The sequence below is a fragment of the Apteryx mantelli genome, chromosome 16 (genome assembly GCF_036417845.1).
Source record: "Apteryx mantelli isolate bAptMan1 chromosome 16, bAptMan1.hap1, whole genome shotgun sequence".
In the NCBI taxonomy this organism is placed as follows: Eukaryota; Metazoa; Chordata; class Aves; order Apterygiformes; family Apterygidae; genus Apteryx; species Apteryx mantelli.
In genome coordinates, this window is record NC_089993.1 from 12561621 (window position 1) to 12580178 (window position 18558).

At 43.3% G+C, this 18558-nt stretch overlaps 1 long non-coding RNA gene across 1 annotated transcript in view; it reads left to right on the top strand.

The window, feature by feature from the left end:
* Window positions 1-4401, top strand: part of LOC106491373 (uncharacterized) — a 125871-nt gene extending 121470 nt beyond the window's left edge. Inside the window, exon 3 of the long non-coding RNA XR_010885855.1 lies at window positions 4331-4401. This is a non-coding gene — a long non-coding RNA (uncharacterized lncRNA). The remainder of the gene's footprint in view (window positions 1-4330) is intronic.
* Window positions 4402-18558: the final 14157 nt, after the last annotated feature.

Below are 18558 nucleotides of genomic sequence, written 5' to 3' on the forward strand. Positions count from 1 at the left end.
ACTGTGAGCAAGCATCTTCAAAAATCAATATTTTTACATTTTGACAAATCTGCTTCACATGGATGGTTGTACCTATCAATCCCTGACTTTTGAGCAGCAATAAAATATAAGCAAAAAGGAAAGCTAGTCAGCATAAAACCTTCCCCCGTCTTACTTAATGTTGGTCACAGTAAGCCTCATTGAACGTATATGGTATATGCTTTCTGTTAAATGATCAATACTTGAATTTAAGGGCTCATTCGAATTTATGACATTGTGGGATATCTTGTACCAAATTGTGTAATTTAGCAATAACACTAGGGAGAAACTTTCCAAGTGTATTAAACTTTAAAAGCATATTAAAAGTACAGATGACCAGTAGCATCCTTGTTTTACAGGCAGAGAAACAAAGGTATGTTGAGGTGATAGGAAGGCCATATAGCAGATTAGTGACTTTTCTTCAAGTGGATGTGTAGCTTCTGCTTCCGGCACTACATGGTAGAGCACATGTCTGGGAAAGAGACAGACTGCCTATATGGGATCAAAATTCTTCCTAGTGGAAGTCCCCAAATCAGCACTGTTACACCAGGTTTCTAAAAGTTCTGCTTCATTGCTGCCATTGAAAGCCATGGGCTTTTGCCATTGACTTGAACAGCTGCAAAGACAGCTCCAAAATATTTTGAAATTATGTTAAAAAAATGGGCTGCTTCCATTAAAACTTCCATAAGGCAACATTAACTTTTGTGACCAGCACTTAGCAGGTCATCCTGGGTCCCACTAAAATTGGCAGGATTAAGCAGGTCTTAATTTTAATAACAAGAAGCTGTCAGACAAATAATTTCTATGTCTGTTTATTCACAAATATAAATTCCTCTAACAGCCATTCAGGACTTTGAAGGACACCTGCTGTTGTTTAATTTCATCCAGCAAATGCATATATTATCGCTATGTGGCTCTGCAAGTGAGGAGCATCCCCCTGTGTTCTCCTACAGGGGCCTGAGGAGGAAGGAGGACAGGGACCTTCACGGGATCTTCAGGAAACCTTGCCTGAACCACTTCAATTTGTCCAGGAGGCAAATATCTGAGGATGCTGCACACACACCTCCTCAGGACAGGTTCATGGGTCAGTTTAGGGAGAGGTAGAGACCAGGATCCAGTATCACAGTTCCCACTGATTTCAGCTGAAAAATGGCCTTTAGTTCATAACATTCCTCAGATGATTTCTGCCAAGCCCATTCCCTCATCCAGAAAGCTGCCCTAGTGAGGGCAAGATTAAAGAAAGAAAGATACTGCTGCGGTCGCTGAAGATAGTCTAAAGTGGCCTGCTCTGCTCTTCATTGCGGTAAGCAGTGGCTGCAGGCGCAGAAGCAATGACATCCCAGCAGAGCAAGAGGGACTTCTAGTCTCCAAGCAAATGAGAAGGGGTCCCGGTCAGTGGAGCAGCCTTGCCAGGTTTAGCAGGGAACTATTCTCCTAGTGAAAAGTATATGATGTCAATGTCAATGTAAATTACAAAGTAAATGTTAAATGAACTTCCCTGTGAAATCTTTCATATTTTTGCCAGAAGCCCTACTGCCAGGGTTGTTGCAAAAGGGAACGCAGGAAGCGCACAAAGGAAGAAACTGTCTTTCACCCAGAATGAATGCTGATGGCACATAATGTTTATTGCTAAATCCATGCTGTGTCTGATAGCATCACGCTAGGTGCTTATACTCAGTTGTCCATTATTCCTCACCCTTAACCAGCAGGAGCAGGAGTGTTCAAGAACGAAATATGCAGTAACACAGGGTACAGGCTTGTTATAAGGAGAAAGTGAATCAAGAGCACAAAATGAGATCTGGAGCCCTGCAAAATGAGACTCTGAAATACATATTGCTATTATTTAATGACAGCATTAATCCTCATATACAACCGACAGTTTATTGCTTCCTGCTCTTCCCCCCATCCTGTAAGGCATCATCCATTCTATTTCTTTATCTGCTCACGGGGTCAGCTGCACTGGAAAAGTTTCTTAGCCAACAGAGAAAACAGGAAGAACAGCTAGAAACAACTCTGTTCTTCCTCAGACCCCTCGCAGTGTCAGTCACTTCACTGACACGTCCCCAGGAACTGAGGATCTGACTCTGTATCTGCAGAGGACCCAGTCCTGACCCTTTTCCTGGTACAGCTGGAGACAGCGCTGGCCAAGGAGTTCACTGGGCTACTTAAAATACATGTGGTCCTCTGTCAGTTTTGAGATACTCTCAGTAAGTTATGGTGTCTTTCTAATAAAGATCCCTTTTTCTTTTGAGATTACAGGACAATGGCCTGATTTCTTGTTTGAGAAGGGTGCCCAGGGTGCCCCCAGCCTGTGTTTCAATGCTGAAAAAGAGCTCTTGTTCTGACAGATAAGAATGGAGAAAGCTTTACCAATTTCTAGTGCTTCCATTTTTGTGTGTCCAGTTAGAGACCAAGGACACCCAAAGGCATGAGTTACGCTTGAAAATCCTGCTCCCGGGATTTTCTTCATCCAGGCTTCAAAACTATTCCTGTGTCACCGTGCTTTGTTGTTGTTCTTTGTCGTTTCTCCGAATTGGTAGGCTACGTGAGCTGGAAATCTACTGCCTCTCTGATGTAAAGGATGAGGATCATTTGTCTAATGGTGCAGTACTACCCTCTTAACAGTTAATAATATTCATTAATATATAAAAAAATGATAACAAGACACTGATTGGATTGCCTTAGTGTGAACTATGTATACATGGAAAACCTCAACAGATCTTGCTTGCATCTAATTTCATTGCACTTTTGTAGGATTACCTGGACCCTCTTGAAAGCTGTGAACAGTCCTACAGTTTCACGTCAAGCTGAAGTGCCACATTACTAAGACTATACTATAGATCAGATGAAAAATTAAAAAGGCTCTGGGCATGAACACCTCAGTGCTGAACTATGACATTAAGAGCTAAAATCTGGACATAATTGTTTTGGAGGTAAGAGAAAGGCATAATCATACTTTGGGACTTATTTCCCACTCCAAGGACAGGATGCCATTCACACTCATTCCCTTTTTGTATTTAGATGCAAGCCTGAATCAAGCCAAAGAGACCTTGTTTTGCAGAGATGTTAAGTGACTTTTTTTTTTAATAAAAAGGCTCAGCTAAGTAATTCTGACCATTTAATTGGAAAATACTCTATTGCTCTGGCTGACCCTTCCAAGCAAGGCAATATTATCATCAACATGCAGGAAAGTCCCTGAGAGAAAGCATGCATTCAGCATGTCTTTAATACAGTACAAATAAGGGGGTGGAAGTGAACTTTGGGGTGCTCCTGCAGTCAAGCCACCTATTTCTCTGAAAGTGCATGCCCTCCTGCCTGCTTCCAGGGAAACAGCGAATTGCATTATCAGCTGCTCTGAATGCACATAGCTGGTGCAGAGATTAGAGCATCTGACAGCATCAAATGTTTGTTCTGCATTCAAGAATATCATTCTCCACAGATGTCCCTTATCTGTAATAATGTATATTTGGTCAGTACACTCAAATAAGGCCACAGAAGTAGAATACCTGGGGTGGAATCCAGGCTGGGAAGCACTTGGCACAGGCTGAATCACAACAGAGCTATAAAGAGATCTTTTCAGCAATTCTGGACAGTGAAGACAGAAAGAAGACAGTGTGATATAAAATTCACCAGTTTCTGCTCAGTGACTTGAAACTTATTGTAGGCTTTCTCTGGGTTTTCGTCCTAACTTTGTCACTAGGACTAAATGCTGATTTTGTTTCCATTTGAGTCAAATGACTGTCGGTACCTGAGGACGGCTGGGGTGGTGGTGCTTTGCTAGTGCCAGGCAGACCCAGGGCCCGTGGGCACTCCTCTCCCCTGCCCCCTGCCCGCACTGCCCCTGCAATGCTGCAGCCAGGCCAAGACCCCAGGAACTGGCATCCTCACTGCAAATACCACCGTTGCTTTAAAAAAATGGTCCAGTCCGGAAACACATTCATTTCCACTGAAAAAAGGTTTTGCTGTTTTGTCAAAATGCTGTGTATTTCTTTTAGATTAACAAAATCTTCCCTGATAACAGTTTTAAATCCAGAATGCAAAAACAACACCTTGGATGTTAGTAGCTTTGCATTTTGTCATGAATATCTTACCTGATTGTTAATACTGTGGGCCATTGCTCTTCTGTCTTCACCGGGGTATGAGGCATCACTTTTGTTATAAATAGGAAACATGCAGTTATTTTCTATGCATAGGGGAAGCACTCTGTTCTCAGAGAAAGATGAATTATGTAGTCCAAACAGGTGACACATAGTAGATGTTGTTGCTTTCCATAACCTGAGATGTAACCCAGCTGTACCCTTTGCTTTTGCAGATGTCAGCTGTACCATCTGCTGATGAAAAAAAATGTGCATCGCTGTGGAAACACTGAGCAGTTCTGTGGTCTTTTCTGCACTCTGGTAAGGCTGTGCATTTTTAAATAACATGACCTTTATTGATTCTTACAAAAATGAACTGTGCAAGATGGAAAACTTGAAACAAATACTGTCACAGTTTCCTTTTAGTCTAAAGAATACAATTATATTACAGAAGTGTTAAAACTAGGAGAGATGAAAATGTTTCAGTTCATTTGAAAACATTTAGGAGACCCTCAAAAAAAAAAAGCAGCAGCAACAACTGAAAACAGAGATCTGATAAGAGAGACAGTGATGGGATGGGAAAAATACTTTTTCCATTGAAGTCAGTTTTGGCATTGCCTTCCATGGAATGAGGATTTCATCAAATTTGATGTTTAATACACCAGAATTTTATTGCTTTCTGCCTTAAAAAGAATGCTGTGGCCTGACACCCTTCTCTTTCTAGTAGGCATTAGCCGACTCTTGGTAGCTAGATGCTGTCGAGCACTGGCAGGGAAATGGTGGAGGGGAAGTGGAAATCTGCGTAGCTGTATGAGCCTTGCTGCCTGGCAGTCTTCCCATTTTCTGCATTCAGGCCAGCTGTTTTCTTCCTCTTCTCAAGAAGGCTACAGAAATGTTTTCTTTCTGCACATGAGGCCCTCTGGCTCTGCCATCTCCAGGCACCGCTAGGATGGGGTCTCTCAGTCCTGAGGGCTAACTCCCAGAGCTTCTAAATGAGTTTCCCCCCACCCCCTATATGTTACTGCTTTTTTAACAGCGAGAAGACAGGCCAGAAAACATGAGCCCTTTTTCAGCCTCTAGCCTTGTTCATATCCTCTCCTTGTCCCAGCTGAATCATATAAGATCTTCAGTTGTAGTCTTTATTAGTCTCCAGTGACAAACAAACCTAGGAGGTCATGCATGTAAAACATCGGAGCAATTGCTTGATAGTATAAAGGACATATCAAGGTTTCTCCTTGTTCATTTGATCAAATTCTAGGTGGATCTAGGAGGAACACAAGTGTCATGTGGATTAGCAGATAACTAGATAGCTCAGTGCACTGGAGAGCACCATAAGTGGTTTTAGTTCTGCAGTCCTGTGCCATTGCTGGCTGCTGACAGCATGAAGTACCAAAAAAGTGTGTAAGTACTCAAATGAAATCACTCACATGTAACTTTGGAAAATGTGACTGTTTTTCCTGGTTCTGGGATTTTCAGTGTCTCCGTTATTCTGAAGCTAATGGCAAGAACTTGTTTCTGCTCTTGCATAGCTTTTAGGTGCAAACTCCATTTGACTAAGTACCCCAAAGTCTAGTCTTAACCAACTATCTTTCCTAATTGAAAGGAGATGCAAGACAAATTTAAAAAGTACTGTGCTGCTTTGTGTCAGTACAAAACAGCAGGCTTTCTTCAAACAGCCACAATGTCAAGCTCTCCAGACTGCCTGAAGAAAGATAAAACTGGGAAGATCCTCCTAAAAATAGAAAAATAAGGACTTGTACTTTTAGGCTGTTACTCTGAATGGTCTGAGATACGCTAGCTAGTGGTGGAGCTGGCTGCGCTGTTATTCATCTGCTTTTCTGGCAGCCTGAACGTTCCTAATGACTGACGAAGAATCAGGACAATTTCCTACATCTGGTTAGGTAAAGCCTGCTCATGGAAGTTATAACACTTAGATTTGTGACGGATATTTCTGAGACTGCTTCTGGGAGATGATATACCATTATGGAGGGGTGAAACTACAGACTCTTCCAGAAAAGAACATTTGATGTCTGACTCAGATGCTGATGTAAATGTTTAAGAAGAGTTTGTTGAACTATGTGACATTGCCTGTATGGTGAGGCAGAAATTATATTGCTACTTAAAGATATGTTATAGTATAAAAATCAGTGGATGAGGAATGGATGGGGATGGTGCCAAAACAGGGCCACTACTATGACAAATGTATTGCCAAGCAAGTGTAGCAAGAACAAAACCTATCAACTACATATATTCATTGTTAGTGGCTTATCTTGAATTTGTCATTTTAAGATGCTATTAAAATTAATGCTGTCCTAAGAGGTGCTCTTGCAACTAAGTATGAAATTGCCCAATTAATTAAAAAAACTCCAACAAGATGATAGATTTTGGGAGAAAAACAGTGAGCCGTTAAGTATACCACCAGGCACTCATAAAATGGACTCTCTCTGCAGAAGAATTTATTGTCTTTCATTTCTGAAAGCTGCCTTGTATTAGGAACTGAACTGAAGTAGGAACTGCAGGAACTGAAGATCACATTTGCAAATCTTTCACATTTCAAAAGTATTCTTTTTACTTGTGTTATTAAAAGAGCATTTTAATGAATAGATTCCTACCATAAATCAGTGGGTTTAATTATGTGGAATAAATTACTTTCCTATTGAAACACAGATGCAGACTCTGAAGTCAGCAGTGTCCATGTCTGTGATTTAGATTGACAGCGAAACATAGGGAATCACTGAGATGTTCACCTCTGGCAAAGCAAGTACAAACATTTTTTCAGATCTCTTGCTCTTCTTCCTCTTCTTCCCATTCCAGTCCAGTGTAGGACACAAAAAACATTTAATGATGAGGAGCTGTGTGCAGCGGGATCAGTAATATAATCAGAATAATGAAACCTTTGGCCCTACTGGGCTAGCAGCTGATAGGAGAGATCACACATTTGGGAATGTCCCAATTTTTCTCCGGGACAGAATGATCTATGTCCATTTTCACCTGAAGCACAGGGGAAGATCTTGAAGCAGAGTAACATGAGAAATAATGAAAAAAAAACAAGACAGGTGTAGGAGTTGGCATAGAGCATTCTGCATATTAAGCAAGGGAGGGAAATGTTAAAAAGACCAGAAGATACCAGCACAGGGATTTATGAGAATGAAAATGAGGCCTCTCTAGGTCTGAGCTGTGATAACTGGGTTTGCATCAGCTGGGCTTGTTCTCTGACTTGTACTCCCAGGTGAGCTCACCAGCCTGGGCTCACTCCTTCCCCCACCTTTTATGGGTTTTGAGTGTGGTCGATGGTGGTGGGGGAAATGGATTGAGCATCTCTACAGCACAGCCTCTGGTGTTCCTGCACCTCAGCTCCCCAGATATAAAAATGGAGATTTATTTATCCTCATCACTATCAGTGGTTGTGAGGTATTTGTATTTTATGGCAAAAAGCACTACAGCAAGGCCTATATCTATAATCTTCTCCACTGTAGCAGTACCCAAAGTCAGTAAGTGAAATCACAGCCTTGTATTGATTTTATGTTCTGCTGATAATGAATTTGGGAATCCTCTGGGATTAGGTAAACGTGCTGACATAGAGCTATGGGGTAGGCTCCTGTATTTCTCTTTCACAGCAGCTAGCCACTATCGACACACACATTTTGTTACAATGATGTATTAAAATTCAATATGTGTGTCTCGTCTTATTTAAAACAAAGCAGAGGGGAGGGTGGAGAGATGTGAGGGGAATGAAATTGGCCTGTTAATCCTAATAAAAGGAAACCCATTCAAATGAATAATTTTATAAACTCCTGTGTACTTGTGCTGAATAAGAAGTGAAGCCTCTTGCTATTAGCTTTGGCAATAACAGAGCTGCTTTGATTATTAAAGCCACTGTGAGGAAACACCTAGCATCGGAAAGCTGCCAGTGAACCATGTAGTCACTGGTCAAGAGATTCTTTCAGTATATAATTGCAGGGAAACATCTCCTTTAATAAAAAGAAGAAAACCAAATTCCTACTATATTCAAAGCAAAACTATGCTGTGAAAAATTAATGTTTCTATCCAGGCCCTAATAATATAAATGATCCTTTTTTATGCTAGGGGGTATACCTTGCATGGTATGAACACACACACACTGTGTAATGCTTGAAATATATGCAGCAGAGAGAGATAAGGAGGGGACGTGCACCAGAAAACCTGGAGGCAGTTCCCTGAGTGGTAGACCCTGCATCAAGCAGGCACCATTATGGTCCTCTCTGTGTGAATACAGAAGGACACAGAGCAGGAACCCCAAATGAACAGCTACCATAAGTATTTAAAACCATTTGAGAACTGACTTTATTAGTTAAAATTTAATTTTGGTACTTCAGTGATTTGTATATTAATATTTCCTAATTCCCACTTATGGAAGGCAGGGCTTGTAACATTTACAAAGCTCACACAATCTTCAGAATTTGCTGAGACAGTGATTTTGAAGGCATGTGCTGCTAATCAATGTGTTAATGATTTCTCCCATGCTGTAATCCATCATTTTATCACAGCACAGTTTAGCAATTTGCTTATGCTAATTATTACAACACCCAGAATGGTTCTGAGTACAGCTCTAGGCTATGGCTAGAGAAATGTTTGCCATGTTATTTACATTTCTCCCATTTACCACAAGGAAGGCCCAGAATCCTAGAAGCACTAAGAAAAATTTACTTAGATACCAGAGGTATATATTTTGCAGTCAGCGTGTTTCCCTTGGTGATCACTGCAAAGAAGGCTTACAAAGAAAGCAGTTTCACCTCCAGAATCCATCGCACTCCTAGATGAAGATGTGAAAGTGAGGCAACTAGGTATTAGAGATAAATGGGGCTTCTTGCACTGATGCTTGTACCACAGTGTTGAGGGATCAGGACTGTTAATCATCAGTGCAAAGGAGTCAAAGAGACAGGAGTTTAGCAGATAGAGCGCTACATGCGCATCAGATTCAGGCTTTATTTTCCAGCCAAACATCTGATATTGGTGCAGGTTGCTTTCCCATTCCGCACTTTCGCTTTCCTTGTGTTGCCGGTTTAGGCTCTTTTGATCCTTTAGGGGGCAGGAAGCATTACCAGCACATTCTGTTTTAGTGTGGATGTTCCTAATGGAAAGATGTCTTCTGTTTTGCTACTTATGGCCATACCTTCAGCCTTCCCTATGCAAAAGATCTTTAATAGGGTATATTTTGCAAAGGCAAGGCACCTAAGTATTTGTTGCATGTAAATGATACCCAGATGTTAAGTCTTAGTAAGATCTGCAAAATATTTCACCTACTGTTGCCAGTGCAGTCAGCTGTGCATGTGAATGAGTGTGTGAGTGTGCCTCTGCAGATTTTTGTCCACCTGTAGCTGTTTGTTGGGGAAAACAGAGTTTGTCTCCTTCCCATCCATCCATACAAATTTTACTGACTCCTCATGCACAAGAAGAGAATTTGTTATATCTAACCATTTGTGCAGCCTCCCCATACAGTGACTGCCAGTGAGGAGGAGCTTTCAGGGTGCCCCGATTCAGTAATGGGATTTTAGTTGGCAAGGGTTGATAGTCAGGTGTGTCTGAGCAAGCTGCCAACTAGGATAAGGGCACTGAGATACTGCTCTCCCTTCCAACTGCCAGTGGGGAAAGAGGCTTGTGAGGTGTCAGTTACTCTCCTGGACCAAGCTCTGCATTTCGGTGCACTCACTAGAGTCTGTCACCCGAGCCAGTGAGCACTGGGCAGGTGTTTTGGGGGCAGATGTGACTGGAGGGCTTTTCAACTTACTGACATGCCCGTGGCTTTGCTGAAAACCTGAAGGCAATGTTGAAATTGCAGTCTGTCACAGAACAGTAGTTTTCAACCTCCATCATAATTGCCCTCTTAAAAGTAGCACAGAAGACTTTCCTGACAAGGCCATTACTGTTGAAAGGACAAAGGGAAAGTAGTTAGTTGGCTGTGTTCAGAACTGGGTTATCAAATTAGCTTCAGCCACTTTCAATTACAGAATCTCATGGTTTTGAAATGAGTTCTAAATGAGGGGCTATAATTCTTTGTCTGCAGTGAGCAAAAGAACATAATCATCATTATTTAACAGGGGCCTACAGTCTAGCTCGCTTCAGGATAAGTTTCGTCCAAAAGAAGAAAGGATTCCATTGACATGATCAAGGCAAAAGATTATCAGCTTGCCAGACTTCAGTGCATTTCTCAGTCCTGCAGCTATGGAAGTGACCTTGGACTCATCCAGGAGGGATTTACTCCCAGAGTCATTCTGAACCACTAGCTAATGAAACATAAATACCAAAAAATTAGAGCAGGAGGGGTTGTCCCAGACACGCATCATTCCAGCTTACATTAGGGTTTTCTTCTGCAGTGACTTCTACTCTGTCTGCAGAGTGTTGTTATAATGGTGGTGTTAAATCTGACAGTCTGGTGGCTTTTTGGTGTTACTGTCACATTGTATCACAGTAACAAGTAGAGAGAAGAGTTAGGCTCATGCCAATAAAAAAAGGAGGTTCATTTTTGTGATCAGGCAGCCTTTCACCCCTTAGTTTCCCTGATGAAGCAGAGAGGAGGAGTTGCCTTGCCTCTACAGGTGTCTTGCCCCAGTCAAACAGAGTTTCTGGGCCCAGTAGACAAGCTTGGCTGGAGAGGACTGCATTATCCATCACATATGGGATGACCAGCAGTGGGTGCAAAACTGCTAGAAATTCAAGGGCACTACATAGGCTCTGTGCAGGAAGCTCATGCCACACTGTCACCATCCTCACGGGTACGCATTCCTGAAGTGTCCTAAGTTCAAAATGGCAGCTGTCCCTATGCAGCCTCCAACCCCCGGCGGTCAGTGGATAGCCCGTTTGGGGTGCACAGGTCCACTGGTGTCAAGGCAGTGACTGAGATCTCTGAGGCTATCTTCCAAACACCCTCCTTCAAACAATGTGCATGGGCAACACCAATGAAATCATCCTAGCTTCTCAGTCTCTGAGGGATCTGCTGATGGCATCCACACTGTTACTCACTGCATGGTCCAGGGCAGCTACAGCTACATAAATTGCAAGAACATGTCATGCAGGCCTTGGTGGGCCTCAAGGGAGATCAACAGATATTTTGGCAGGCATCATCACAAACTTAATGATGCCTCTGTCCTCTGTAACTCAGGCTCTGAAATCAGTTTAAATGTATTAGGTTGAATTATGATCTCTCTTTGCCTCAATGCCCCCATCTGGAAACGAGGGACAGTGGTTCTTCTCCATATCTCAGGACGGCAGCTGCAAGGGTAAGTAGGAAATGATGAGATACCTCAGGGATGTAAGCACAAGAACAAACATAGGCTTGTCTCCATATGAAAGCTAGTAAGCAGTACATGATGCTATGGGTGTACACTGCACAAGCTAGTCTGTACTGATTCCCTCCTGCATGCTCCTAATGCAAACTAAGTGTGAAGTCGTCTATTACACCTTGAAAGTAAATTCTACTCTAGCCTATCTCACAGTAATTTACCTCACCTAACTCTAGACTGAGGCATCTCCATAAGGAGTTTACACTGCCTCTAATGGTAGTAGAGAAAGAGGAGTGACCAGATTATGATGGGGTGGGGGTGCGTAGGAAAGAAAGTTTTGTGCATTGCCTCACACCTTTTTAGGAAAATTTTACAGAAATGATGGACAATCCAAAGACCTTTTTTATTCTCCTATTCACTGGATTTCAAGGGTCAAACTTACTACTTCCTGGCTGTTGCTAAGTTTGACCCAAATATCTGGGGTAAAATTCTGTCTCTGTTGAAATCACGGGGGCGTTGCCATTTATTTCAACAGGTCACTAGTTCTTTAATTGTTGTTCTCACTCTGTTTCTGAATCAACATTGCCCTCAGGCTTACAAATGTATTTAGACTTGCACACAGTCATGAATACACACAGAAGTGAAAGTGATGGAGAAAGAAACTGTTTCATTTCAGGTCCCGCAGCTTTTATTAATTTGTTCAGTCCTAGTTCTGTACACTAATTTCATTTTCAACAAGATTTTTATTCTATACATGTCACAAAATGGATATCTGGGGAAAACTCATGCCATTTCACACTAAGCATGTTGTTACTGATGCTGTCAGGAATTTAGACATTGGCTTTCTTATTTTCTTTGACAGTTTGGGGGGGTTTATTCTGTTCTTTACCATAAATGGAGGTTAGCTGACAACATCTAATAGCTGCTGAAACTGCTTATAAATTTTCCTTAGAAAACATCGTAATATTATCTATGCAAATTAAATTATTGTAAACAGTGGGAATATAAAGGTCAGTCAGTTGTGTAGTAACACATGAAAAGCTGCAAAATGTCTTCTTAATGGATGTGTTGCCTGACTAAGGATTATACCATTTGCCCTCAACTTGCTGGTCAGAATGGCATGGAATTTTCATTTTAAAAAAGTAAAAGTTGACAGAAAATTAATTTTCCGATTAGCCCTGGACAAGAAGGAGCATTGTTCTCATCAAGGAGAGTGACGTAAGAACAGGATGTAGTTTGGGTACACTGGGATAGGATCTTAGGAGGATCATCAGAAAAGGAGCTTCATCGAGGCACTGAGTGAACAAGCCAGGCTAGGGTTGATTCCTGGGTCCATTGGCAGGGTCACATGCTATTTCCATGCCTCAGTATTGCTTCCATGAAATGAAGCTTGGCCTTTCTCCTTCCTCATGGTTTTTTTTCTGTTTTGTCACTTAGATTTTAGGCATTTCATAGGAGACAGAGGGGGTCTTGGGGCCTTGATTTTGTTGGGTCCACTTGGCACTGCTATGAATCAAAGCATTATTAATTAGAGAGAGTTCTATATACATCTGGCATGTCCCTAAATGCTAGTTGGCTCATGGAGAACCTGTTGTCAACACTCTTAGTGCAGGCAAGCTAGTTCCAGTTTTGAACTCTAAACACTCTGGAGACCATTAGCAAATCAAATCCTTCTCTCAAGGGATCTGTGAAATTCCCTGCAGTTTCCCTTTCTCTTTGAGCAAAGAGGAATACCACTACGTCCTTATGCCTCTGCAAGTACAGTGCATGCATGCCCTCATGTGCATGGAGTGCAGTATATGCGTGCTCATAATCTGTAAGAGGAATTAGCACCTCAGAGTGCAAAAGAAAGGGGCAGCTGGTGTGTAGCTGTGTTGTGTTTACACACCTCATTCACGCAAACCTCTGTTAAATGGTCTAATGAAACAAGGTGCTGTGAGGGGAAAGCCCATTTAACAGAGTAACAAATCCTATTATGTTCAGTGGAGCTGGAAATCTACTGGATAACAAATTAACTCTGAATTCATTGCTTTGAACATAAATTTTCAGGTCTAGATTGTCTGATACATTTTTAAGCTTGCATGTAACTTGTCTAATAAGCTTAGCACTGTTTCTCCCTCAGACACATTTTACTAGCAGTTCTTCTCTCTTTTTGTTTCCATAAGGGCAGCAGTTTTATTGCTCTGTCATCCTCTTCCAGAAGGAACAGCTGTCATTATTCACACTGCAGGAGCACTCATGCACTCCTGTCAACAGTGAGGCCACAAGATGGAAGGCACCACCCGGACTCGTAAGCAAAGGACTGTCCCTGTCCCAAAGACCTTGCAATCTGAGGCACTATAATGCAGTGCCCGTATCCATCGATCAGGGAGAGGAGAAATGCTGTCTCTGAGTGACACAATCAACTGTACACAAGCCATTTTAGGCAGGGAAACACTATGGCTTGGTACTGGGCCCAAATCAAGAGATAGGATTTACTAATTTGAATGTAAAACAGCATGAATGTGGCTATACAACTTCCAGGCCAGATTTGGTATGCCCACTGCACTGTGGGAACTCACCTACTTGGGGCCAGTCCAAGTATCACAGCTTTGGGCTCTGTCATGCAGCGTAAGCATATGTTGTCTCCAGTGCAGTATGCAACAACCCTTGTCTCAAAATGGTTTCACTGGCATGCTACCTAAGCGATACAGAGTATTCAACACAGTAGAATCCTGCTGGAAGAATTAATTTGAGGAACCTTCCTTTCAGTTATTGTTTCTGATTGATCACAGCATCTACATGCATAAAACAGTGCAGCCACCAAATCAAACCACTTGAATAAAAACTGAATTTCCATCCTGTGAAGCCAGAATGCATCCTGCAAAACTCTCTACTGACAAGGCAACTCAGTCAGATTATACAATTGGCACCCTCACAAGCTTTTCATCTTTGTCTGAATGGTACTCGAAAAGGAGTGAAGTTCTTTCCTACTCTTGAAAATATCGATGAAACTCAAAGAAAGTGCTTGCTGCTGAATGTCCCACTGATCATAAGAAGCCAAGGGCACACTGCCTCACTACCAGAAAGAGTGAGGTTCTGGAAAGTAAAAAACAAAGCTTCCTTCCTTTTTATTTATTTGTTTTTTTAATCAATGACTCTCAGAAGCAGTCCCACCAAAATTATTGAGATTCCTTGGGTTACTAATTCCTACTCCATGCGATAAAAGAGCTCCACATCTGATCCAGGGTCTATTTATTTACAGCTCTTACAAGTGCAGTCTCAGGGATACCTGAAACACACTCATCTGCCTTACTCTGGCATGCTGAAGAGTTTGCATAGCCCACCCGGACACACCTAGTGGTGGTTGTTGAGTCCCGCGCACAACGTTGACACCCTCCCAAGCCACCAGGCGAGTTCGGGCAGAGGCTCCCCACCAGATCCGGGGGGCAGTGCTGCCTGTGCATGGGAGCATGCTTTGGGGGTTGAGTTTGAACAGGCAGTGGATGTATCCTTGGGGCAGGCTGGGCACACTCTTTTGAAGGGCAACAGGGATGCAGACAGTGAGCTAAGGTCTCACTTACTGGGGTAAATCAATTCTGGCGTAACTTCATGCATGTCAGTATAATTACACTTGGTCCCAGATCTGTACATGCTGAGTACGTCACTGAATTTATTGCTGTCTCATATAGAGCCAAGGAGACGCTTCTGCGAGGAGACCTTTCAAGGACAGAACATCCGTGCTCCTCCAGGTACATCAGAAGGGTCCACAGCATGGTGTCATTAAATCTCCATTAAGGGTCAGTAAACCCTTTGCAGGATGCAAGCCCGTAAGCAGCCGATAAGCAGGCTGAAGAGGCCTCTCTGCTAAGATCTTTTTTATCCTTTTGAGAAAATACCAAGTGCCTTAGGACCTGGGGATTAGTTCAGCATATACGTGTTTCTGCTCGCCCCCTTCTGCGCCCGGTTTGGGGCTCGGGCTCTTCGCTCCGCCGGGGGGAACAGCCAGCGAGGGTCAGGGCTGCCCACGGCAGCGGGCCACAAGCAGCACGTCAGGGCGCTTAAAGTCAGGAAAGGAGGACGTTTGGAGGTTAAGGGCAAATTGCTATATAGCAGTATGCGTGCATATACATATATATATTTACCTTTAAGACAGACCGATCAGGCTTTTTGTATGTTTTGCTGCTCTTGTTGGTTTTTCAGGGCTTCCAGGAAGCAGCGAGGTGTCAGCAGGGCAGAGGACGCCCGCTGGGGAAGGGGACTCGCCAAACGGGGGAAACGCAGACCCGGCGGGGCGGGGGCGGGGCGCCACCCGCGACCGCTCGCCAGCGGCTCGGCTGCTCGCTGCGGCCGGGCTGAGCCCTGCCAGCCCCCGCGGCCGGGGCCGCCCCGAGGGCCGCTGCCCTCGCCATGGCCGCGGGCGCGGGGCGGCGCCGCCAGCGGTGCATGCCGGGAAGGGCCCGGCCGTTAAGGCGCTGCCCGGGCCGCGGCGCCGCCCGGCTCAGCTCGGCCCGGCCCGGCCCCGCCCTGGAGCAGGCACCCGGGGGAGCGCGGCCGCCTCGTCGCCGTGGCGCAGGAGGGAGGTAAGGCCGCCCGGCTCGCGCGTCCGCGGGTGCCGCCCGCGAGCTGCGGTGCCGTCGCTCGGCTGCCCCGAGAGGCCGCGGGCCCTGGCGCGAGCAGCCTGCGGCGGTCGCTTTCTCCTCCAGCCTGCGAGGAAGCGCCGTGTGAAGCACGGCGGCACCGCGCGCTGCCGTCCTGGCCGGCGAGGTGGATGGAGGTCGCTCCCTTGGGAGCCTCCCGGCCCGGCGTGCAGGTCCCCGCTGCCCGGGGAAGGAAGGAGTGGGAAGCTTTTCCGTCTCGCAGCGTGTGCCTTGGTATGTTAACCTTTGAGAGTGGCATAACTTAGCTCCTGTTTCATTTCCCAGAATTAGCAGGACTGAAACAAGAAGCTAGAATTAGATCCCCTTGTGGAGAAGGGGGGAGTTGCTGGTAGAGCATTTTTTGCAGGGTTTTATGACAGAAAAAAAATGAATTAATTATTAAGTACTGTAGAAAAATCTATGAACAGTGTTTCTGCCATGATGTCATTCAGATTGGTCAAATATCCTGCTGAGGAGGAAGGTGCCAAGGGATACCTGAGAGGCTAAAGCGTGGCCTGGGGCCTGCAGCTCGGCTCGAGCCGCAGTTCCCAATACCGCGGTGGGGAGTTAGGAGCTGAGACGGGAAGGAGGGAGGGGGGCTGGATTCCAGAAGTCTCTGTTTTGTGAAGTGAAATGGTCACTGACTGAGTAAAAGTTTATTGTTTTCCCTGTGCTTTAGGCTCTGGATGGCTCCTCAGTATCAGAGCTGAGCATGAGCAACTTCTGTCCTGGCGTCACATAACTGGTGTGATGAACTTGTGTTAACCTTGTCGTCTTTAGCAAGAGCTGGTTTGTTGTGCTAGCTAGCCTCAATGTCACACAGAATTGATGCTTGTGAAGTTTAATATTCCTAAAAGTAATAATCACCATCTCCCACGAAGTTCTCTGCATCTTGTTTAGTGTTTCTGCTCTTCTACCATTTGGCAATCTCTGTATTGCCACTTTGACTAGTGAATACTATCAATCTCCAAACCAATTAAGGTGCATTTTCTTGCTTATTAAAGAGAAGGAAAATTGATGGAGATTACTTTTTCTTCTTCGTGTGCATGTAAGAGCCATACAGACATCTCCAACCATACGCATTGAAATTAGTGCAATCTTAGGGTAAACAGGATTGAATTAGGACCATGTTTCCGAATGTATGAAGTAGAGATGGGATATCTCTGCCATTCTTGCACAGGTTGTACTTTCAGCTTTGCAGTAAGAAACTCAGCAACTTTTGATGAGTCTCCTAATGTTGATTACTTTGGTTTTTTTAAAAGTATAGCAAGGCATTGAAATGCATGGGTGTACTTTAAGAGCTGATGGCTCTCTGACACCCCCCCTTTTTTTTTAAAGGCAAAGTTCAGACAGAGAAAAACATCTCTCTACTTTCTTCTGTATGCACTTTTGTATAGTAGCTTCTCAAAAGACAGCTTCTAAAACAAAACTGTTTGCAATAACCATTTTAGATGAAAATACTTCTAAGATTGAACACAACAATTTCAGTATGTCTTGTACTTCAGCTCTGATATGCCTTGCTCTCCTATTTTGCCTAGAGGCTTGATTATTGTTCCATTACTGGTATAAATGGAAGAGCTTTTGTTTCAGTTCAAGCTCTTCAAATAAACTCTTTTCAAGTCATCTTGGTCTAGCCACGTACTGCTTTAGTCTCTAGATCTAACTGTTTTGCTTTTTTCCATTTACTATTTCAAATCTGTTTTTTCTACTCGCTCTTTTGATAACTTGAATGTGATGGTATTTCTCCTCTTTTCATCACTGTTCTCCTTGCTTACCATCTTTCTTGCTTTGCCATAGCCTTATGATAGTGTGTATTATTGGAATTCTCTGCAGTCCAGTTTGTACCCTGGAGTATTAACAAGTGTGTTTGAAGAAAGATGCAAGAGAGCAACTTTATAATGCTGGCAGATTTTTGCTACATACTACAGAATAGTGTATGCATTAACTTATGAAATTGTTATCATGGTTTATCTGCTTGTTTAGTGTTTAAATATTGCAAATTTATTGTTCTACAAGTTGTCCCAGTACCATTTTAAATAAATATGAAGAATTGTCTGTTTCCCTGCACTGGATGCAAATGAAGTGCTTCTGACAAATTTCATAATACTAGCAAAAATGAAATAGTGTCATGTCCCTTCTTCACCATAAACTTAGCAGACTTTCTTCTTGGCATTTTTGTACAATGTACTGTAGCACATACATACACAAATTACAGCTCTGATGAACAATTATCAAGAGCATTCCAAAACTCAGTGCTGTTGCAGTGTCTTCTTGCTTTTACTTAGAATGTAAAATTCAGATTAGCTACATTGGTGTATGTCAGAGTCTAGTGAAGTGAAAGTGTCATTTTCCTAATGGAGTTTTGGTCTGTGACTGCATTACTAATGGCCTGTTCACCCTGCTTCCCAGGAAGGACCTAATTAAAGATTTGACATTGAAAAAGTGATTAAAATTTGCATGAAGAGGTATCAAAGGATTTTGGGGGGGGAGGGGGATGAGTCAATAAGTAATAAAATGCATCTTGGTAAATATTAAGGCTCTGATCCAGGAAACTTACTGAACGGAAGCATCTAGTCAAAGGATGAC